The 23,839-nt window shown below is 40.2% G+C and overlaps 1 protein-coding gene across 2 annotated transcripts in view; it reads right to left on the bottom strand.

The window, feature by feature from the left end:
* KLHL29 (kelch like family member 29) overlaps positions 1-23,839 on the bottom strand; it is a 387,747-nt gene that overhangs the window by 306,189 nt on the left and 57,719 nt on the right. Inside the window, exon 2 of one of the 2 annotated variants that reach the window (XM_014872970.2) lies at positions 15,670-15,776. The gene's annotated coding sequence lies outside the window, so the exon portion shown is untranslated. Of the gene's footprint in view, positions 1-15,669; positions 15,777-23,839 lie in introns of those variants that run through there. The other variant, XM_014872968.2, reaches the window with a different exon arrangement.

Below are 23,839 nucleotides of genomic sequence, written 5' to 3'. Positions count from 1 at the left end.
ACTTTATGGAACACTGTTTATTTATACAAGGAATTTTTATGGGACTGAACATTTACCATTCCTGATAGCAGCCTTGATCAATTCTGCTCCTTTGAAACTTACCATAAAAATATCAAAGCATCTGTCTTATATATATAAACCCAAAATATGTAAGCAGTAAGACCAAGATTGTAACCCGTGCAAGGAGAAAGCAATCTCACACCTAACAGACTGCAGATCCCTCGGTATCAACCTTCATAGTGCTCCTTCCTTCCCAGCAACTGGAATATTGATTTTTACAATACCTACCAGAAAAAAAAAGGGTTTCAGCAGATATAGTGAAGGAGGAGCAGGGTAATGGGATTGTCTGCTTCCCACCACATGTGTTCTGTAGTTGGAGCTCAAAGCTGAATTAAAAAGAGAGATGGTGGAAGATCCAACTTCTTACATAAATCAGCTTGGCATGGCTTTCAGTCAGAAGACTTGAAAGGAACAGATACTCTGCCTTTGCTAAAATAGAAAATTGTCAGATAAATATGCTTTCCTTTTTAACTAGAGTGATTTTGGTAAGTAGGTATGATGTGAAGGAAACAGGAACACTGACCTGAGAGAGAAGAGTTATGCAGGCAGGGCTCAGGAAATCTCTCTCTTTGGGAAATTATAAAAGGAACTAAACAGAGTAGAACAATAGCAGCACTCAAGCTCAAACGTCTCTCTGCCCATCAGAAACACTACAGCAAGTCTGCAAACATTACCCCCGACTTCTCTAAGTTTTATGTATGGTACCAACTTAATTTTTCCTATGTTATTTATTTACCCCATGCTTCTCTTGTACTCTTCACCTCATTTTTTAATCATCACAATTTCCTAATTCACACTAGATCCTCAAGCCACCTTCCCACTGAAGATGGCGTTAAAGGCATTAGGACCCTAAAATTTAGGGCTACCCCTCAATCTCTCCTTTCTGCACCGAGAGCCCTGCACTTGCACTTGTAACTTAAGACACAATATGAATATTGCCAACTCCCAGATTGGCTCTCACTTCATCTCCTCCTTCAACAGCCACTTGCTGTTTTTTGCTGCTATTTGCAGCTCAGAAGAGCAGTAGGGATCAGTGTCTCCTGCCACACTGCCAGGGAAAGCCCAGCCAGCATCCCAGCTTCCCCCCGCCAGGACATTTGAATAAAAAGCCTAATTTTGACTTCTGCACTTTATACATTTTTGTCTCACCTCACAAAATTTTAAGGTTATCTGGGAGAAGGAACTCAAAGGTGTGAAGCAAAGAAATAATTAAAAAGGGTGGGAGCCTGATTTCATCATATATTACAAGCACTTATCCCTTTGGAAAGTCAAGACTAAATTAATCACAGCTAAAATATTTTACAAGCTTGTACAAACTCAACAGGAACCTTGACTGAACTCCAGCATGTGGGAGAAAAGAAAAACAGAGAAAGATGAGAGGGTACTGTTAGAAGAAGCATGAAGAGCCCCATAACAACCTTGGGAAACCAGAAATAGCATCACAGAATGGTTTGGGGTGGAAGGGACCTTAAAAGATCACCTCATTCCTACTCCTTTCCTATGGGGGACACCTTCCACTAGACCAGGCTGCTCAGGGCTCCATCCAGCCTGACCTTGAACACTTCCAGGGAAGGGAAAGCCAGAACTGCTCTTCAGGAAACAACCAGAGCAGGGAGAGCAGTTGGATAGGCACACATGTACATGGGGAAGATGCAACTCCATGAAATTTCCTGGCTGTTCAAGAAAAAACCAAGACATCCCAGATGAGCAGGCATTGACTCGCTCTCCCCCACAGAGATGTGGAGCAGCTCTGTCTGAGCAGAGATGAAAGCCCTGTATCCTCTTCCAGCAGCCAGACAGTCTCACTAGTAATGGATTAAAGTGATTTAAGTAACTACACATTTAATAAGGTGAAAAGGGCAATGACACGGTTACATTTTGATTGTTTTGAACTACATATTGCTTTGCAATTCTGTTCCTGTTTTAAATACAACAGTAGCACTTTTTGCCAGAGCTGACATAGTATGAGTATATAAGCAAGGCAAAGAACACAGAGAGAAGTACCATCTTTTATTAGTCCATTGACAGAGAATACAGAGGAGCTTTCAGACACCAAGACCAGCAGACATGAGATCGTCACAGAGCAAGGACCATTACTCTTTAAATACATAAACACAAATGGACATATTTATATATACACATAAATAAAAACTTCCTACCTTGATTTAAAATCCAAAATGCTTTCTCAGTGCTGCCAATAACAAATAAAGCTCAAAATTCCTTTGATTGGAGAAAGAAAATCACAGCTAAGAAAAACAGACCATGGAAGACCCCAGCAGCAGCAGCAGATGCCATCAGCTATTACCTACTGTGATTATGGAAAAATGCTATTTTTTATTCTGCAGCTTCTCTTTGCCATTCTTTTCATCCACCTTGAAAATGATTCCAGGATTTAAGTAAATAGGGTCATCTGGGGGTTGTGTGCTCCTGGCTAAACCTCCCTGGCCCCTCCCATGCGGAAAAAATAAAAAATCCAAACAGCAACAAAGAGAAGTTTTCAGTTTTCTGATGTTCCCTTCCCCCTTTCCTAATGTAAATTCAGAGCAGTTCCTGTAGAGACTGTAAACACCCACACAACTTTCCAGGTGGGAAAAAGGTAAAAAACCTCACACCAGTAAGTCTACAACAGCAATTTCTTTACCCTTTCTTTGAGAAGTCACTGGATGTAAAATCTGTTGCTGCCTCACGGACAAACACACACAGAGTCTCTGGCACAAGGGAGAGATGTTTCAGGGCAGTGTGAGGATTTGATGGCTGTTTTAGCTTTCCTTGCACACTGAGCAGTCTGCATAACCTAACAGCATTAGCTTACTAACAGATATATTAATAGGTGTGGGGGGAGGGAAAGGAAGAGGGGGAAAAAAAAGCCACTAAAACACATTCCACCTACACATCTCACTACTAATCATAAACTCAGGTAGAAAGTAAATTGCTTCTCCAGGACCAGGAGAAGAAGAAAAGAACAAGAAGACTGAAGGGAGGAGGTGGGGGAAAGCATCTGCTTTCATATTTTTCTGGAAATACACCACTTGGTGCATTTTTCAATTCTTGATAAGGAATGAGAAAGTAAAAAAAAAAAAAAAAATTAAAAAACCCCACCACACCAAAAAAAAAGCCAACTGAAGAACTACAACAACATCTTTAGTTATTTCAGATTGATAATGTTGGCCTCAGACTGCTAGAAGGATTAGATTTAGCTGTAAAACAAGTAGTGCAGTTAACAGTTGCTGTTGGGTCTGGTGTTAGGATTAGAAAGCACTGATAATCACAAGAAATGTAAAAGATTAAGAGGTGATGGTTGCCAGTAAGGTTTTAAAAGCATGTAAGTGGTGGAATTCATTTTGGGATTAAAATTCCTCAAGCGAAAAAAAAAAAAAAGAAAAGAAAAAGATAGATCATAAACAGCAGCCAGATCCACCTGCACTGCCCACATCCCTTTCCCAAGCATTAGCAGAGTTAGTAAGTGTGGAAAACTGAAATGTATGCCATGGTTTATACTGAATGGTCCTAGGGCAGCTTTAGTGAGGAGAAACAAGTATTTCTATTCTGGTATCTGTGAATGAACTATGGCAATCTAAAACCTGTTTGAGTTAGGAGATTTTGCTTACGAAAATCTTGCCTGGACAGTGGAGTTGCAACTTTAAAGGGCACTGTGACAGAAATGATGATGGCATTTTGTATATGCATTCTTTCAGCAGGAAGGACAAAACAACATGTTGATCTCCTAGATTACTTCCAGACTGTGTAGATTCACCTCTAAGATCTGTTTATGTTCTTAGTTACCAAGTTTCAAAGCTTCCCATATAAAATAATCTGGAGTGTGCAAAAGAAAACTCCTCAGAAAACAACAACAACAACACAACAAAACAAAAAAAAAAAAAAAAAAAAAAAAAAAAAAAACCAAAAAACCAAAAAACAAAAAAAAAAAACAAAACAAAACAAAAAAAAAACAAAAAAAAACAAAAACAAAAAAAAAAACAAAACCCAAAACAAAACAAAAAAAAACCAAAAAAACAGAAGAGAGAAAAAAATTAGCTTGCAAAGTCCTCTAGGTAAACACTAACTTCTTATTTAAAAAAAATTGAATTTTGGATGAAAAATTTTTCTAAAAAGGCATTTTGAACAGTGCAGAGCACAGAATCGTGGCCAGATTCCCTTATGACAGAGCAGTCTCCATCAGCATCAAATGCAAAGTTCATTGTTGGCACCCTCAGCCACCACCACCCCAAACTGCACAGAGTACAACACCTCGAGGAGAACACAGATTTCTGCAAAGCCCACTGGGCTCCCAACAGGCCTGATGGACAGTCAAAAGCTGCTTAGTGGTGAGACCAGCTAAAACTTGTCCCTCTCCCACAGTGCCCCATATTTATCAATAATTCAGAGTAAAAGTCAAGTGCTACCAGGACATTTTGTGAGCATTGCCTCTGCACAGATGCATTTCTCCCTGTGCCTCCAAGGGGCTCAGATGCTGATTCAGAGCAGCCTCTCCTCAGTCATTACTTTATCCTCTGTAAATCTGGACCTTGCTGTTCCAGGGGTTTGGGGAGTAATATGAAGTTAAGACACTTCATCATTTCCTACACACCTCTCAATTAAGTGTTCCTGGTGCACCTTCTTGGATTTTCAGACTCTCTAAGTCTGCTTTTCCCTTCTGTTGCCCCAAAATGAACATTTTTTTCCCAGATGCCTGTAGCAGCAGCAGAAATAACCATCTTCCAAGAGTTATGAAACAGTCGTATTAAATAATAGAGGTGAAAGCACTATGCATGATTTCGGCAGAAGTCTTTTCAGTAGAACAGATAAATTTATTCACTGCATTATGGAACAGTTTGAGAAAACAAGACCATACAATGTACACTGCCTCTATTTAAATTGTTTCATTTCTATTCATGAGTGCTCTGATTAGATACACTGAAAATATCATCAGTAAGAAATAAATAATTCTGCCAAATTAATAGTTGTTGATTTCTTTTACCTGAAAAAATGTAAGTAGCATCTCATTCACACTAGACAAAGCTACTATAATTTGGATATATTGATCTTGTGGGTTCAAGTCCACACAACACACAAAGACAGGTGTGCATCTACATTTTCTCAGTTTCAAGCAACTTGTATAAAGTTGTGAGTTCTTTCATGAGTGCAGAAGGGCTAATATGCACTTTGCATGAAAAGGTTTAGTAGACAACTAGAGGGGTTTTTTTTTTCCTCTAGTTGTTTTCCCCAAATAGAGGGTTCAGAGAAATAAATTGCTTTAAATGCAGAAAATTGTTTAGAAATGGTATTTTAGGGAATACAGGTGAATTTTCTGTATCACACAAACTTAATCCAAGCTCAGTAAATGCTCTTTAATTAGAAACACCTTTAGAAAGGAAGCAGCCAGAAGTAACCCTCAGTAACGTTACATTAAGGGAGCTACATTGGGAGCCAACCCTAAATCAGCTTCTCCAGGACCTCCCTCCCTTTAAAGTATTTTCCTGGAGAAGCATGGAAAGGGGTGGATTTGTGCAAATGGAGCAGAATGTATTATTTAGCAGGAAGATCTAATATTTTCTTTAGGAAAAAAAAAATGGAGTTAGTATTTTGTTTTAGACATCGCAGAGTGATGAATGCCAAACGTCCGCTCAGCTTATGAACATCTGAGAAAAAACCTTCCACACTTTGAAAAATGTATCTAGTTATAGTCAACAATGAATACTTCTAAGAATCAAATATAATTGCTGTAACATTTCAAAGAAATTTAAATGCACAGCTCAGTACCTTAAGAACAGCCTGTTTGCACAGCAGCCAAGTGATACACCTCAGAGAGCTACTGTTAGCTACTGCAGGGAAGATAAATCATGAAAATGCTGAGTTGAGGTGCAATTTGACAGTTATTAGCAGAACAGGAGTAATTTGATGAAGGAAAAAAATCTGACAAAATCTCAGTTCACAGCAACAGATTTTGGAAGCCTATTTGCACATAAATTGGAAAAAATAATTCTTGCATTAGAAACTGATGAAGATGAAACAATATACCCTAAATCCTAACATATTTGAAATTATTTTCTTTGATTCAAAGCTGATAATCCTGTAACAGGCAGTAACTAAACAGGGGCTTTACCAGACTTGCTCTGCATGTTGAAGAGACTGCACAGCCTGATCCTGATCTGGGGCCATTCAACTATCAGAATAACTGGATTTACTGCCATTCACACCTTTGTTTTTGCCATTTGAAAGCATCTACAGTGCGCAGAACACTGGGCTGTGTTTTAAGCATTAGCAGCATAAATATCCCCTGGTGTACCATATACTTCACCACTTCTGCCTTCCCGTAAATCAAGCACACAGCCAATCATCTTTTTTATGTTGGACTCTAATGGCAACTCCATTATTCAAATCCAGGCTGTACAGAGCCATGTCTCATGGGGACGTGAAGCAGCTCAGGAGCAGGTTTATGACTGAGCAAGGGAAGATTCAAATCTGGCCGTGATCTTCCCACTACAACCCCACCACCTCATCCAATTTATCTCCTCTGTGCAAAAGACTTTTTTAAAAAAAAAAACTCCTATAAGCAGGAAAAACAATTTAGAAAGCCTTTTCTCCTCTTCAAGAACCACCTCTTTGTGTACCCATAAATGTTCAGCGTAAATGTTTTCGCTCGTAAGCAGAGAAGCTGTTCTTTACTGCATTGCAATTAGATGCACAGATTAAGAGATAGCTTTCATGTCATTATATCAAACTCTTCTACAAACATACAAAGGGATTTTATAGACTGTTGTCTTTTCTGCTTACTACTGAATTCTCATACTCAGCACAGGATGCAGTAAAAGTGAACGATACCTTCCCTGTGTTTACTGTGCCCACCAAGAACCATTAAAAAACCAAATAAAACAACTTAACTATGATTTCAACATCACAAACTGTTCTCCCATGGTGTTTCTCTTTTTCCTCTCTCCTTCCACTCATCTTTCAGTTCATGAAGATAGGGAACATGAAAACTAAATGGATTTATGTGTAAATAATTCATCTTTTCAGGCACATCAAACTAATACCTGAGTTCATCCAAGGGGCTGGCCAGATGTAGCTGATTCTAGTGGTATTTTAAACAGCATTCTGGAGAGCTAGTCACAAAAGATTGCAAGGAAATGCTCAACAGCTGTGTTGATAGAGCTGTTTTTAAACAACACGTGTTGAAACCCTACCTATGCTTACTGAACACAGCTGAAGGGGACACGTTCCCAGCCGTCCTGAACTGCCACTGCATTTTGGAGACTCGTGTGTGCACAAGACAGGCTTTGTGAGCGGGGTGAGCTCTGGCACATCTTGGGAAGACGAAGAGAATTACAAAGGCTGAGCATCGTTTTCCTGCCAAGGAGCAGGAAAACATGGCAACATAAAGCATCTTTAGGAGCACGAGTCCCACAGTGCCGACATCCGCACAAGCTGAGCTGATCCTGAGAGCCAAGTGGCCTTAAACCAAGGTCCCATGGGGACTGGGAAGTGAAGTGATGGGAGTAACTCTGCTTCTCTTTAAGCCATGAAGGAAAACACAAAGGTATTTTATGTATTTTTAAACATACTAAGTACAAACAATAGATTAATTCTTGCGGGAAGTCCAACAATTAACCTTTACTACACTTGCATGTCAAGTCATGTTTCTTGTGCTAAATAAACCATAGCAAACTTCTGCAGCTGAAAAAGGCAGAAAGAAAATCTAGGGACTTGTGTTTTTGTTTTCACTCTTTCAAAAGCCAAAACCAAAACCGTTCCATTCTGCTTGTTTTAATAACACAAGTGGTGTCTCTCTCTGCACATGTTAGGAGTCTGCAAAAGGGGACCAGGGAAATAGGTCTTACAACTAACGTATGTTCCTCTGATTTATAACTTGTCATTGTACAAACTGAATTAGAAAAAGCAGCAAAGAAATACAGTTAAATTTTAGAAGATAACAAATTTAGTAACAGTGCTTTGCCTGTGTAGAAAATGGCTTCTTAAAGTGAAGGAATCATTTTGCCATGTGGAAACCTTGAGCAGGTTAGTAACCCACTACTGTACCAAGAATTAATTTCTGCAGTCAGGTTTGTATCTTCAAATTCAATGAAGTGGAGACTTATTGCAACAAAAACAGAGAAAACCACTGGAGGGATATGTTGCAAGTGGAGCAGGACAAAAGGAAAACTAACACAGAAAAGATGATATTCTTGGATTTCCAGTGCAACCCACACTGATTTATTCCAAGAGGGTTTGTGTTTCCAGTCTAAATTAACATGGCTACTACTATAACTTTTATCCGACACAGATAAGATTTGGTGAAGAGTAAAGTTTTGCAGAATGTTATTTGGATGAGTTTCCTTAGAAATGGCTCAAAATAACTTTAAGAATTATCATCTTAATGACACGCTTACCCTCGAGGGGAAATTTTGAGCCCTTGAGGGGAAATTTTGAGCCCTTGAGCAAAAAGCAACCTCTCTGCAAGCAGGATTTTAATGGCTCTGAGTTACTGTTTATGCAGTGGAAGCCCTCTTTAAATCAAACATGTTTAAAAGTGTCCTTGTTCTGAAGTTGCTTGTACTGGGCATCCCATCACAAATTTATGCCTTCGTGCTTTGCAGAGCAATTATGTCCATAGACCCACATAAGATGTCTGTAAGCAACATGGACTCTTCCACCTGGCTAATCTTCCCACATTACACAGAAAAATTAAGTGCCTCATAGTCCTCGTGTGTGGAAGCCACTCTAAACCCAAATGAGCAACATTTTCTGTCTGTAAGGCATGTATAAAACACATGTGATGAGGAAATGTACATTAATTGATTCTAACAAAAAGAACCACCACAAAGCAGTCCATCATCATAATGAAATGCTTACAGTAATCCCTAACGAATTATAGTGGTGACCTTTGGTGATGTGGAAAACAGTATTTATTCCCTACTTCAAAAATGAAGAACACTTGCTGCAATCTCTTGCTTGAAAGTTCAAAACTGAAATTGCTCTCACTCTAGCCCAGCTGACAGCATTAGCTGTGCAGAAGCTCGCTTCCAGAAGAAGTGGAACGCAAAAACAAAGTTGCTGTGACCTTAACAATAATCCTGTTTGCATATTACAATACATTTTCCTACTATAACAAGGCAAAGTCCCTTGTGTTCCGGTCAGAAAAAGTCATCTTCCAGTAAAAGCTTACTGTGATCAATAACATTTTCTTAATATATTATATTATCTCCCACTGAAACACTTTTTCACTTGGCATTTCAGGCTGCCGAGTAGGGGAAATTCATGACAAAACTAAGATAGTAAATGAGATACTGCAAATTAATTCCATCCAAGAGCAATCTTTTTGTTCGTGAGCAATATGACAAGCCAGTGTTGTCTGACTTCGGCAGAAGCTTTCTCAGCTTTCAAATACACATGAAACAGAAGAATCTGCTCCACTACCATACCCTACTTCACTTCAGCCTGCATAATTTTGTGTTAAAATACACTACTTTTAACAGCCAACTCTGAGACCAGAATTAGTGGGGCATACTTGAAATATTAGTTTAGAAAATAGACTGAGAAATCTGCCACATCAGTTCTGTAATATCTTGTTTTCAAGTTACAGCCCAAAGCACAGCAGGGCACAGGAATTCTGTGCTTTATTAGAAGATCTGCCACAAACCCTCCTGCAACCGAGTCCTGAAAAGGCCCAAGTGATCACAATGCCAGGTGAAGGATCTCAGTTTGGTACTGGGAAAGTTCAAAGAAAGCTTTGTCCCAATGGGCATTACAGTAAAGTGCTTCTCCATCTGAACTCTCTTTTGCTATGCTGAGTAGCAGCTTTATTGCCCCCTTGGAGTTACTGGAGTTACACAGCCAGGAGCAGAGCCCATCATCATTTTAGCAGCTGCAGATGTGGATTTACTGAGAGCAACTGGTGTTCAGGGTGGTGCAGGAAGGTGTGATCCCACAGGAAGGCTGGGGTGTGTGCAGGACACTGGGATAGTGGCAGTTGGATTTACCTTACACACACCTGATCTCAGCACGATTAGGTGAAGAATCACTGCTCTATTAATATTTCAGCACAAGGAATAAGGGACAGGCAGCTGTTGAATATTCATGTTGCAGCAATGCTCTCTGTATGAATTCTCTAGCAGGAACATGTAAAGGCTGCATCATTACCCCAAAGAGTTTACCATCCAAAACCCCAATTAAAGAGATACTTTAGCATGTAGCCTGTTTTAAGCTCACAGGGCAGACTCACTGACTAATTGTATTCTTACAGTGAAGGATGTGCTCCATTTTTTTATCAACTCAAGACTCATGTTGAAAACAACATAAAAGGAGTGGGAGAAAACAGATGAAAATTTAATTTACATCTGCAAATCCCATCACATCATGAGATCAGAAACATGTAAAGGGCCAAACAACTCATCTACCCAAGAAGTCATTCATAAAAGATAAACATCCTATTTAAATGTAGAGGAAATTCATGCAGGGCAGATGCGCAGTACTCAACTATAAAATTATTCCAAGAAGCTTTACCTACATTTCTGAGAAAGAAGAGGCAAAATAAAGATTGGTGCCCCTGATAAGAAGGAGCACAGATGACATTTTAAGCGAACTAGATGGGAAGGACAAAATAACCAGGGTTTTGAAGGACAGGACTACATTTGTGCAGGTTCCTGGTTGTGGAGTTTTGTGGTTTTTTATTTTTTTTTAAACAAAATAAATTAGGCCGCAAATCTTCATGTAAATGAGCACTTATAAAAGAGCCTTTCTAGGTGAATCATTTCTTTTACGATTAATAAAATCTGCAATCAGAGGAACAACATTCTGATGACTTTTTGCCATTTGCAATTATCACTCTTCCCAGCACCAAAAAGCTCATTATTATTAAAGCTGACAGAAAGAATATTTAACTGCTTTTAAGAAAGAACTTACTTTTTAAAAGAATCAAGTTTCTAAGCTTTGTTTCTACTTCCAAATCTTCTGTGTGAGAAAAAGGCTATCCTAATAACCCCTCTGTGTGTCACCTTTGATTTCCAACACATAATTTGGATAAAAGCATCCAATTTGTACAGTAACACAAAGCATTACAGAATAACACTTCTTAGGTTTAAAAAGCAGCCTATAGACAGTATGGAGTTAACATAAATCTATGCAAGTACAAACATACAGTTTATACCATAAAAACACATTTTAATCTTTTTCATGGCAGTTTTCTCCTAAGTGACTAAAAGCATTTAAGTTACTGTACGACTTGTAGCATTCCTGTGAATAAGAGTGCATAATCTCTCTATTTTAAAGGCATGGAAGTTGAGGCACAGCTATTACTAAGACAGTTGTGTAAGAAGACAGGAACAGGAACCATATTCAACTCCAAGCTCTGTGACTAAACCCATGTCTATTTGACATATATTATCTATAGGCAGAAACAAAAACAGGTATTTTTGTTTTGGTACCTACAGAGATGTCAGAGTGAGTGTTGTCTGTGCCTCAGTCCACACTTGCTCCCTGACATAACAGCACAGTAAAATCACAGCTCTCAAAAACAAACAAACAAACAAAAACCAACCCCCCCCACAAAAAACCAAACAAAAAACCCCAAAACAAAAAAAAATCCCTCAAAACACCCCCAGAAACTAAACCCAAAAACCAAAACTAAACCCCCCAAGAAACCAAAACAAACAAACCAACAAAAAAAACAACCCAAAAAAACCCCCAAACTCCAACACAGATGCTGTTAAATGGATGCAAACTCAAAAAGTACCGCCTGACTCATAGGTGCTCGGGAAGCACTGATCTGAGTATAATTTTATAATTATAATTCTCCAATTTGTCATGATTTAGTGGATGGTTAAAGGTGTGGAGCATGTGGTGAGCCAGAATCTTCCTGGGGTGTGCAGTAAGAAAAGCAGCAGGTACAAGATGCATCAAGGGAAAATCTGGTAAGGGATAAGGAAGAGGAATTCACAACAGGTGTTTAAGCAGCAGAATGGCTGTGTGGGGAGGCTGCAGAGCCCTGGTCCTCAGGAGTATTAAAGGACTTGCTTGGACTTGGACACAGCCCTGAACAGCCTGCCCTGACTCTGCAGTTCGCCTGATTTGAGCAGGAGCTTGGACAAGGTAATCCCTCCAAGGTCATTCCCAAACTGAATACCATCTTTGAATACCGTCCCAAAGACAAGTGAGGTTGCTATTTGGTTTCTCTGCTGCATCCCAAAGCTTATCACAAATTCATCCAAGAAGTGTGACCCCAGATTTCTGTGCCCAACTTTTTTTACTTTATTTGGCTTGCTCCTTCTCCTGAAAGGGACAAAATGGAATAAATCCAAATCTCTGCTTTCACCCACTTGAAAACTGTGAAAAATGAAAAGTAAGACACAATCACTGTTCAAGCTCCTAAACACACATGGTCATCTAAGGTCTCACAGTTTCCAGACCTTCCTGACCTCTCTTCCTAAGAAATACTCCAAAAAACAGTCTGCTGTGCTGGGAGACCCACAGTTATTAAAATAACTTCTTCACCAAAACAGCTCTCAACATCATCTCAAATTCCTCCCCGCCATCCACACTATCCTAAGAGGTGCTGCATACAGTGAAAATTAACTCAGTTTGAGCCAGAAAACACTGGTGTTAAGTACTTCTTCAACTGGAATACAAAAACTGCAACCACACATGACTGTCAGGATATACAGGGCTACAGTCAACATGCAGCTATACTATTTATATCCTTCAGAAAAAACTGAGTTAAAAGGCCTTTTAAAGGGAACAGCTGAGCTAGGAATATCCAAAAACGGGTGAGACAGACAAGTGCACAACTCCTACGTGCAGCTCGCTACCAGGAGGAGACAGGGACAGTCCATCCTAGAACTCACAGCCTTTTCAAAAAATTTCTCACATGCAACAGAAGCCTCCAAGAGGAAGCCCGGACTCACCTGGCTTCTCGTTTCCAAATTACTAATTTTTAATTTTTTTTTTACATATATGTTATATAACCAGATCACAGCCACCATGGCAGAAACACCCATAGGCATCCCACAGCCCAATGGAATCACTGTGCAGTAACTGGATATTCAGCCTAAGATTATCCCAGACATTTCATACTGATGTGACTAGGCAATGTGGCAACTTATCACAAGCCAGATTTACTAGACATTCCCCACCACAGAAAGTGAATTAAACTGTCACTCATCACCGTATGAGCTGCACTCGTGTAACTACTTCTTCATGAGTTGGACAACACTTCTCTGAATTAAAACCAACACAATTTGTCACAAGTTAAAGTCTTTATTCTCCTTTCTGTACATTTTCTTTTCCTTTCCACTTATTTTCTGCTCAATTGTTTTTTCCCCTGACTTAATATGGTTAACCCTTTGTTCCACTTGCCCCTCCCAGTGAATTCTTTTGTTCTCCTTAGCAGATATAAACAGAAGGATTTGTACAGGAGCTCCAGACACCCTGGCCAAACTAGTAATGATGATCTCAGCACCGGTCTACTGATGCCCTCTTGGTCCTTTCCCTAAGGAATGAGACAGCAAAGCTTCCAAGAGCACAGGACTATGTGTCCTTTCCTCAAGAACCATCTGATCATGATGTCAAGCTAAGGATGAGACTGTATTCCTGAGTGTTTCTTCTCTGGTGTATCTCCCACCATACATGCTCTATTAGAATACAAGAAAAGCAGATGCATTACTCATTGTGAGGGCCAGCAAAAAAAGAAAAAGAGCAGAACGTTTGATCTCACCACCACTACAATTACAGTTGTTGGCATCTGCAATTTGTAGCATTACACATACACATGCAGGGATAAACATAAAGAATATAAAATAAGACTTGTTCATAATTCAGACTCAATTTCCAGCAAGTTTCATATATGTATTATTATTATATGCACTATTTATGGCTGTGTACTGGCAGTACAGAAAAAGGGATTAAATACACTCTCATGCACACTTGTACACATCCAAGCATACACACAATTTCCTGATCTATTGTGAATATACTAATGACAGGAATTGAAAAAGAATTTTAAATTATCAAAGCTATATGGAAAGCTTTAAGCTAGCTGCTCATGGAAATAAATCAATTTCCAAGAGCATTTCACTATTTCCAAAGTGTAGCTCATGCACATTTATGGGAGGAGGTTGCCAAAAACATGATGATGAAGGTGCACTGGGGACACTGAGGTGTTCAGTGAGGAATCCCGTAAAGAGCAAATGCAGGAAGTAAGGAATGCATGACTGTGTATGAGAGAGATTCAACAAAATGAAAAGATGAAAAATAAAATATGGGACTTGGTGGTCTTGACAGACAGCAGGTACAAACTGAGCCAGCAATATGCCCTTGAAACAAACCCAAGTGTGTCCACTCTGAACTGTGTTGGTGAGAGCAGAGCCAGCAGGCCCAGGGAAGCATTTGTGAGCCCTCCAGAACAGCAAGGCTTTGACATACTAGACAAAGTCCAGTATGTCCTCAGTGGAGGACAGTGGTGGCTACAACACTGGTCTCCCTCAGATCTCACTGTGTTTTCCTATTCCCCAAAAGAAAGATGCAAAGAGAACAGAGTGAGCCTATTCTTTGAAAGGGCAGCAATATGACAAGATCAAAGAAGCTACAACAACAAAAATTCAGTTATTAAATGAAGAAAATACCCTTCATGAGGTGCCGAAACAGGGTAACAAGGGTTTAACAAAGTTTTGGAGTCTGCAGCCTTGGAGATATTTAAAACCCAACTGCATATGGTCCCCAGCAACCTGCTTTAAAAGTGACCTTGCTCTGAGCAGGAGGCTGGACTAGACAACAGCACAGGTGTTTTCCAGCCTGAATTATCCCAAAAAATTATGTATCTGGATGGACGAAGCCAGAAAGCTGGCCAAAGGAAGATTAGCTCCATAATAAAATACAGGGAGAAGTGCAAAAGGAAGCTAGAAAAGGGAATAAGGAAACAAAATAGCAGGTGAGATCAAGACTGAGGAAGAAGAAAAAAAAAAAAAAAAAAAAAAAAGGAGGAAAAATCAAGTCTCTATTCACAAAACTGAACTTTCCTCCCGTAGGCAGGAGGTGAAAAATTCCACAAGAATCATTAACAATGAAGTCAAGTATTTAAGTTTCTATTGTAATGTGCATAGCAGATTTCAATAAGAGAGGGAATCTGTTCTTCCTTTTCCCTCCCCATGCCCCCAAGAAACCAACTAACCTTTAGTCTTCATTTTCCTAATATTTGAACTCAATCTTGCAAACTTCACAGATATTTTAACTATGTACATTATGAAGAATGTGTCATTTCTAATATAAAAATGCATGCACTTTTATCAGCTTAAAACTCAAAGTTCACTACACTCAAATAAACCTCTTACAGCTTTTTAGTTTTATAAGATATGGACCCATGAGTCTAGGCCTATATACACAAAAAACTTTGCTTTCTCTTGGAGCTACACCACCAAATTAAAATACTCCTGATCAGGTTTATCACCATTTACCATATTACAGTATTTTTCTATTATAACACAGATGCTCAGTTGCACGAGCTGCAATACGGACTTGCTGCAGCCACTGAAAAGGAAAGCAATCCCCAAATTGTGTTTGTGTAAGCAAGGAACAGACCATGAAAGAAAAACCACACAAAAAAAGAGACATCTGCACACTTACCCTGCGATATCCACAATCTGTATCAAAATCAGCCTCAGGTGTAACAGTCAGTAAACAGGACAGCAAACCCTTGCATTTAGCAGAAGACTTCTGGTAAGCCAGATTACCTAGAAAAAGATGAAAATAATTATTTTAACACAAGAAGTGACTTATGTTTAATAGGAATAGGCTTCAAATGAATCACAGCACCAGAATAAAAAAAAAAAAATGAAAAAAGCTGCTCAATGAGAGACCACCATGATCAGCACAGAGAACTTAAACTGCAGAAGGCGACAGGAATTTGTTACAAAGCACAGAGTTAGATGCTGATAGGCACTCAGGCTTTAGCAAAGAACATCTAATACCCAAGATAACATGGTGTTAACCCTCTAATCAAGGATGTGGAGGAGACCAGAAAGAGCACGATATTTTGCTTAATTAGTTGCTATCAAAGAGAGGATGAGTTCAAGCACTTGCAAAAACAAGGCAATGTAAGACTACTTAAAAGTTTAATAGTGTTCTAGAGTCTTTGGTAGCATAGAGTTTGCCCATGAAATCAAAATAATCCCTGGAGATAAATTTAAAGGAATATATCTCATTTTAATGCACAGAGTAAAATGACTATTCATTAAAGCAAAGCAGTTTTATCCCTACATTCTCCATCTCAGATGCAATACATATTAAAGTAATCTTTATGACAGGAAGTGGCATGTAATCCTGCAAGAATGAACTGCTGTCATTATCTGCAAATCAATACACTTTTTTTTTAAGTGGATATAACTGTGCCTATTGATTTCATGTTTTTAGCACTAGAGTTTCAGTTTCTACTAAGAAGATTCTTACAATGACAAAATTGCTGCATACATGTAATTGAGTTGATACAATCTGAATCTGAAGTTTACAGTGCACTTCCCTCTGCAAAACAATCAGGGCTTCTGTCCCATTACCTCAGCTTAAGCCTTTTTTCATTTTATATAAACTTAATTTTTGTGCATTTATAATAATTTTGAAGTGGCAAAGTAACACTTCGCTAATCCAACCTGCTAGCTATGGAAAGTTAAGCACACAAAGCGTCCCCTTGGAAGTTATCTCCCTACCCTGCTAGGATATTATTTCAGAATATTTGCATGACTTTTACTATGTTTAAATAGCCTGACCAAATAATTTCCCTTGTGGAAGCCTGAAACTGGTTCAGTGCTGAATATTTACAGCCCAAAAAGGTGTGGTGAAAGTGAGGATGGTAAGGGTACAAGCACACGAAAAACTGAATGACTTATCCAAGGTCACTTTGTGGATCAGTCAGGCAATGAGCTCCATTAAGAGTTTAATAAAACTGCTAAATTCCTTCTATATTTCTGCAAATGAAGCATATAGCAACTTTGGCTTGACTAGCTGACCAAATGGCTCATGCTGCAATGAATGATCTGTAATGAGAGCTGGCTGAGAGGCACAACGCACCATCAGTCTGAGAAACAAGGGGAAAAAGAAAAAAGATCAAGCCACTAAAAAAAAAAAAAAATTTAAAAGGATACGATTAGGGCCAGATGAATGATATCCCAAATCAGGTTAGGAAAGCTGAAGTGCTGATAGAACTAAATCTGGCCAAGGACATCAAGGGCAACAACAAATGCTTCTATAGGTACTTTTGTGACAACAGGGAAGACTTGTGAAAATGCTGTCCCTCTCCAGAAGGAAATGGGAAACCCAGTTACTTGGGACATGCAGAACATTAAGATACTCAATGGCTTTTTTGCCTCAGTCTTCAGTCACAGGTGCTCCACCCACACTGCCCAAGTTGCAGGCAGAGACTGCGGAAATGAAGAACCAAGCACTGTGGGAGAAGATCAGAGTCAAGACCATCTACAGACCTGGAGGTGTTCAAGGCCACCTTTGGGTTGGAAGAACTTTAAAAGGTCATAGAGTTCCAAGCCCCCTGCCTTGGCAGAGCACCTTCCAGGAGTCAGGCTACTTAACCAACATCCAACCTAAACCATTCTATGATTCAATAAAACACATAGAACGTTTACATGCAGAAAAAAACCCGTGTTGTCTAACCATTAGCCAGCTGAAGGTTAGTTTCTAGAAAACATAAGATGTTAAAAGAGGAAGCACATGAAAGGTTGGGGCAAGTGTGGAAATGTAAACATCTTCTCCACATTATCCCTAATCATTACAGTTCACTCCATCGAACTGAGCTCCATGCTCTTCCTGAGCCTGTCTTCTTTACAAGTCTTGACTCTTTTTGGAGCTAAGGTTTTTCTAACAGTTGGTCTACTTATTTACCTACTTAACACTTCTTGAATACATTGCTGTGACTTTTTAATTGAGTGTTTCTGACTTCACAAGATGACTAAGGGATATACCATGGGCTGCCTAAAACCACTGAAACAAAAAGGCAACGTTTTCTTTGTTTTGCTTTTAGTTTGTTGAGAAGAGCAGAGCACTGTTTTCATGAGGCAATTTATGGAAAAAAGGGGGAAATTACTCAAGGGAGTAATTTCTGTTTTGCATAGTGAGTCATATCATAGTTACCCCATCATCTCCAAGGGCAACACTAGACCAGAGCTACTCTGAAAGATCTCCTTTGGGAATCATACACTTCTGAAAGCCATCTCAGGACCCTTGTTCCAGAACTTCACAGAACAGGAAAAAACCATTTGAGACTAAGAAAAATAAAATGGATTTCAGATAGAGAAGAAGCCTGAGAAGCCAATGACAGTTTTACATTAAGGAAACCTCTCTCACCTCAATAACAAAAGACATGAATATTATTTAGGAAGCATATTGCAGGCTCTAGACAGCAGTGTGATACAGAAAGGCAAAACAGAACTCACAGCTGGATATGGGACATCTGAAGAAAGAAGAATCAGAAGGAAACTAAGGAACAAGAAAAGCAATTACTTGTCACCATGAAAACGGCACACAAAACTGGGCCAAAGCTCAAAATCTGTTTGCTTACTCTTGGACACACAGTTCCAGAGAAGTGTAAAAAACTACTTGGGGAAATATGAAGACAGACCTAATGGACTTTAACATACTGCAGCTTACATGATTTACTAGCATTTGGGTGAATTTTCTTCCCTCTGCTTTAGAAAATCTTGGCTGCTTGTAAGAAAGGATTTTAAGCTTACCAAAACTTCACTGCAGTTACCATTGTGGGGGAGCAACACCTGATAGGTAGTTCTGAACCACTAAAATAAAATATTGAAACTAGAGAAGGCAGAAACACAGCAAGGAGCTTTCAACAGCAAACCGAGGTTGTGTCTCATCACAGTGTCCTACCCTGCACAGAGGTAAAACCTGCATTCCCTGTACTAACTCCCATGAAGCTGAAGGTGCCTACAGCAGCAGCCTTATCTCTGCTTTGGGAGCCTAACTACTGCAAAATGGACAGGTTAAGGATTCTGTCCTTGCCTATGCTTCTGAATTAGTGACTTGAAGTAAGTAGAACTGAAGATATCTACTTCAGATACTGCATCTCTTCCTTCTTGAAGGAGAGAGCTGTTTCTTCAGGTTAAACCAGCTGCAGGCCATGGTATGAAAATTCAGTGTCAGCTCACCTCTCATCAACACGAGTACCTTCAAGAAAGGGTAGAACAATCAGAAGTGCCTTTGGCATGAAAGACCTGGTCAGTGAGGAGCAGGTCTGGATCTTTTGGAGAGAGGAGCTGTATCAGTTTGACTCCCCTCTACAGCTCTAGGCTTGCCAAAGAAGAGTTCAGCTGCACCAACAAACAATGAGATATGGGGAGAGCACAAACAGCTAGCAGAAAGCTCAGCTTTAAGAAGTAAATTAGGAAAGAAGCTTCCAAAAGACAAGAGAGGATGAGGGAGACAATGATTTCATACAGTGTCAAGCCAAAACCAGAATTTTCTTATGCAGCAATGCACTGTTTCAGAGCTTCTCTGTCACAGACAAAGCATCCAAAAGCCATACAGCAGATCTGAAGAAAGGCAAGGAGCAGGCAGCAACATTTGGCACTGCAATGAGGGACTCATTGTTCCACAGCCTCCCTGAATAAGAGATCACTGAACAGCAGAGCTGCACAACATGGACCTCAGTGAGGATGCAATGCTTCATGCTGTGCCTTCCCACGTCTTACCTGTGGCTGAAAAAATTATTTGGACAAGAAGGATGAAGCCAAGGATGTGGACATAGTTATTGTAGGTTAATTATCCAGAAAAAGTTTAACACAAAAATATACTATGAAAGCCTGCCTGTGCAGACAAGCTATAAATCAACTCTGAAGCACAAAGTGCTTTTAGAATGCCCTTTACAAGATGCTCTGCCCTGCAAACAACCTCTCCTATGTCAGGTACCACAGCCTGGGGCAGGGGCTGAAGAACAGGAATGAAATACCAGACATGGAACACCCTCCCTTTGCAAATAAACAAGGCAAAGGAAAGCAAATCAGAGGGATGGGGGGGGAACTGACTCCGACATGAAGTATGAACTCTTGCTAGGCAGGCTAAGTGGGAGCTTTACAGGAGCAGAAGTGTGCTCTAGGCAGTGTATCTGCCAAATCAAACCAGTCACTGAGGACACTGAGCTCAGCACGGCTGGGAAGGTGTATGGACAGGGCAGGTGAGCACAGACAGACCCGAAGCTGTCAGTGCTGCCAGGCTGGGGACACCTGTGTGCTGCCATCTTTATCTGTTATCTTCAGCATGTTTACCATGAAAAGCTCTATAATTAATGCCTGGTGTGACCTGCTGTCCTACTGTTGCCAGAAGCCAAGCAAGTGGTCTGAGGAGGGAGTAATTACAGATCCCACAAGAAGCTACACAGGCTCTGAAGTTCGGCAGGGCTGCAGCCAAGAGTTGCAGGCTAGCATAGAAAAAATAAAACACAGAGTTGGAAATGAAGGATGCATCCATTTTCACAGCCCCACCTGACTTTCTATAAAGGAGCGACTGCTCTGCACCACTGTTGATGTATGTAGATGTCTGCAGAATACTACTGTTATGTTTACCCTAATATATTATTTATTACAGAATTTAGAGCTCTCTTTTTTCCTCGACAGCCAGCCAACTACTAATTTGCAAGCTAAAATGCTGTGAGGTCTGCAGATCCCAGGCCATTTGCAAGCCATAAGGATTCTGAAATGCTTGGGGAAAGCCTGGCAATGCTGCCAGTCCTCACTAAGGTCCAAAGAATATAAGCCACAGCCACCTAAACAAAGGAACTACCTGAGAAAAAGTGACTAGAGAAGGATGTCTGCACACACATAACGTTCAAATATTTACAGAAAACTTTTTAGCAGCAACAAATGGGAGCATCACTGTACCATCAGCTCTAGGTTTGAAATTATAAATGCTAGATAACTAAGGCTACTTGGTATGTTTTACTCAGTTTCTCACAATCCCACTCCTCCCTCAGAAAACAGACTGGGATCTATGAACACCTCTTCAAAGATTTAGACATACACTAACCCCTGAGGTCACTGTGCAATAGTTGAAGTCCTCCAGACTCAAATACTAGCTTGTGTTTCAAAGGGTTAATAAGTGGAGAGGGAAGGGGAGAATAATATTCACTCAGTATTCCCCTTGTTCCATTGCATCAACAAATTAACTCCTCCTGTGACATCACATAACTTTTGAGAAAACATTTGTGGTTTAGAACTGGCTGTTGAGTTTATATTCCTGCCTGGATAATCACTTCTTTAAAAGGAAATATACATCAATAATATTCATGGGGAGCTTCATAAGAGCTTGGCAAACAGTTCTGACAAAACAAAAACCTCAAACATAAGGATTACTCATAAAATGCTACATCAACAACTCTTTTGACAGACATCTGGATTATACTGCTCTTTAAAGGGGAAAAACAAAGATGTCACTTCCAAGTTTAAATGGAAACAGTGAAATATGCCATTAAAAATACCACATCATAAACAAAGCTATTTTTGCAAACTCAAACGCAATGAGCAATTATGACAAAGTTTGCCAAGATAATTTACAGAAGCTTTTTTATTTTAAAAATGCTTTCAAAACACTAAGATATTACAGGTTAGTAATGAGTTTACAGACCTAGAAGATCAGCAAGGCAGCATTAATAGTCTGTCAAGTCCCATCTTTTTCTTTAAATGGCCTTTAGTTGATGCTGTAAATGAAGTTAAAGCATACACACTAAACCAAATGAACAAAGTTCCAGAAAGAAATGCAGACAGATACTTCAGGAGCCCATCCTTAGAGCATGTAATTCACTATTTTCCCCCAAACCATGTAAAACATAGAATTGCTTTATCCAAATGACATTAAGTTCTGTGATATGCTGTAGTTAAGACTCAAAATGAGATCACTATTAGGATGCAAGTAAAAACTTCTAACTCATTCCCAGTTTACTTAGCTTTTAATTCCCATTAAAAACTCAAGAAAAGCTGCTGATATGTCTGGACTTCAAAAATTATATGTAAGATAATCCCATGCAAAAATAAAGCACTGAAAAGACTGTTTATTCAAAAATTACAGAACTCTAATGGATCATGAATGTTCAGTTAAAAATTCTTAATCCTGATAGTGAGGGTTCTTTGAAGACAAGTCCATACAGCCTAGTGAAAAAGATTGCCTTAAAGTAGGGTCAACTTCAAAATTCATTATAGTCCACTGGATGCGCTGGAGATTGGATGAAAGTCACAGTATCACAGATTGTCTGGGTAGAAGTGACCTTAAAAATCATCTTGCCACACCCCCTGCCATGGGCAGGGACACCTTCCACTCGACCAGACTGCTCAGAGCCCCATCCAGCCTGGCCTGGAACACTTCCAGGGATGAGGCAGCCACAGCTCTGGGCAACATAGGCGAGTGTCTCACCACCCTCACAGTAAAAAATTTATTTCTAACACCTATTCCAAATCTTCCAGTTTAAAGCCATTCCCCCTTGTCCTATCACTGCATGCCCTTGTAGGAAATCCCTTCTTTAGCTTTCTTACTGCTGCCTTCCAGTACCTAAAGGGGGCCTACAAGGTCTCCCTGGAACCTGCTCTTCTCCAGGTTAAACAACGCCAATTCTCTCAGTCTTTCTTCACAGGAAAGATGCTCCAGCCCTCTGATAATCTTCATGGCTGAAAGAAGATCCTTGGTGACTTTGCAAGTGCACATTGTTGGGTCCTATCCAGCCTCTCATCCACAAGCACTCCTAGTTCCTTGTCCCCAGGGCTGCTCTCGATCCATTCTCCACCCAGCTTGTATTTGTGCTTGGGATAGCCCTGATCCAGGCACAGGATCTTGTGCTTGGCCTTGTTGAACTTCACATGGTTCACATGTGCTCACCTCTCCAGCCTGTCCAGGCTCCTCGGGATGGCATCCCTTCCCTCCACTGTCACCTGCACCACACAGCTCAGTGTCACCACCCTTCCCTCCACTGTCACCTGCACCACACAGCTCAGTGTCACCACCCTTCCCTCCAGCTGTCACCTGCACCACACAGCTCAGTGTCACCAGCAAACCTGCTCAGGGTGCCTCAGTCCCCCTCTGTCCACACCAAAGATGTCAAACAGTGCCGGTCCCAAAACAGACCCCTGAGGAATGCAGCTCATTGCTGTTCTCCATTTGGACACTGAAGCATTGACTCCAACTCTGAGTACAACCAAGCAGCTGATTTTTTATCCATCAAGTGGTCCAGCCATCAAATTCATGTCTCCACAGTTTAGAGGCAAGACTGTCACGTGGAACAGCATCAAATGCTTTGCACAAGTCCAGGTAGATTACATCAGTTGTGCTTCCCTTATCCACCAATGCTCTTAACCCCATCATAGAAGGTCACCAGATTTGTTAGGCATGACTTGTCCTCAGTGAAGTCATGCTGGCTGTCACCAGTCATCTCGTGATTTTCCATGTGCCTTAGCATAGTTTCCAGGAGAATCTGCTCCATGACCTTGCCAGGCAGTGAGGTAAGACTGGCTGCTTTATAGTTCCCTGTATCTTCCTTTTGCAATGGGAGGTATGTTTCCTCTTTTCCAGTCAGTGGGAACTTCATGATACTAACAGAACTTATCAAACATGATGGATAGTGTTTTAGTAATGTCATCCACCAGTTCCCTAAGAACCCATAGACACATTTCATCAGGTCTCATGGACTTGTGCCCCTGCAGCATCCTTAGATATTCTCAAACTCATCTCCTACAGCAGGCAGTTCTTGATTTCTCCAATCACTGTCTCTGCCTTCAGCAACTCAGGAAGGGGGGCTGGA

Source organism: Sturnus vulgaris, chromosome 3 (assembly GCF_052056855.1).
Source record: "Sturnus vulgaris isolate bStuVul1 chromosome 3, bStuVul1.hap1, whole genome shotgun sequence".
NCBI classification, from domain to species: domain Eukaryota; kingdom Metazoa; phylum Chordata; class Aves; order Passeriformes; family Sturnidae; genus Sturnus; species Sturnus vulgaris.
Note: the sequence above shows the minus strand (reverse complement) of the source record. Positions and strands in the feature narration are given on the sequence as shown.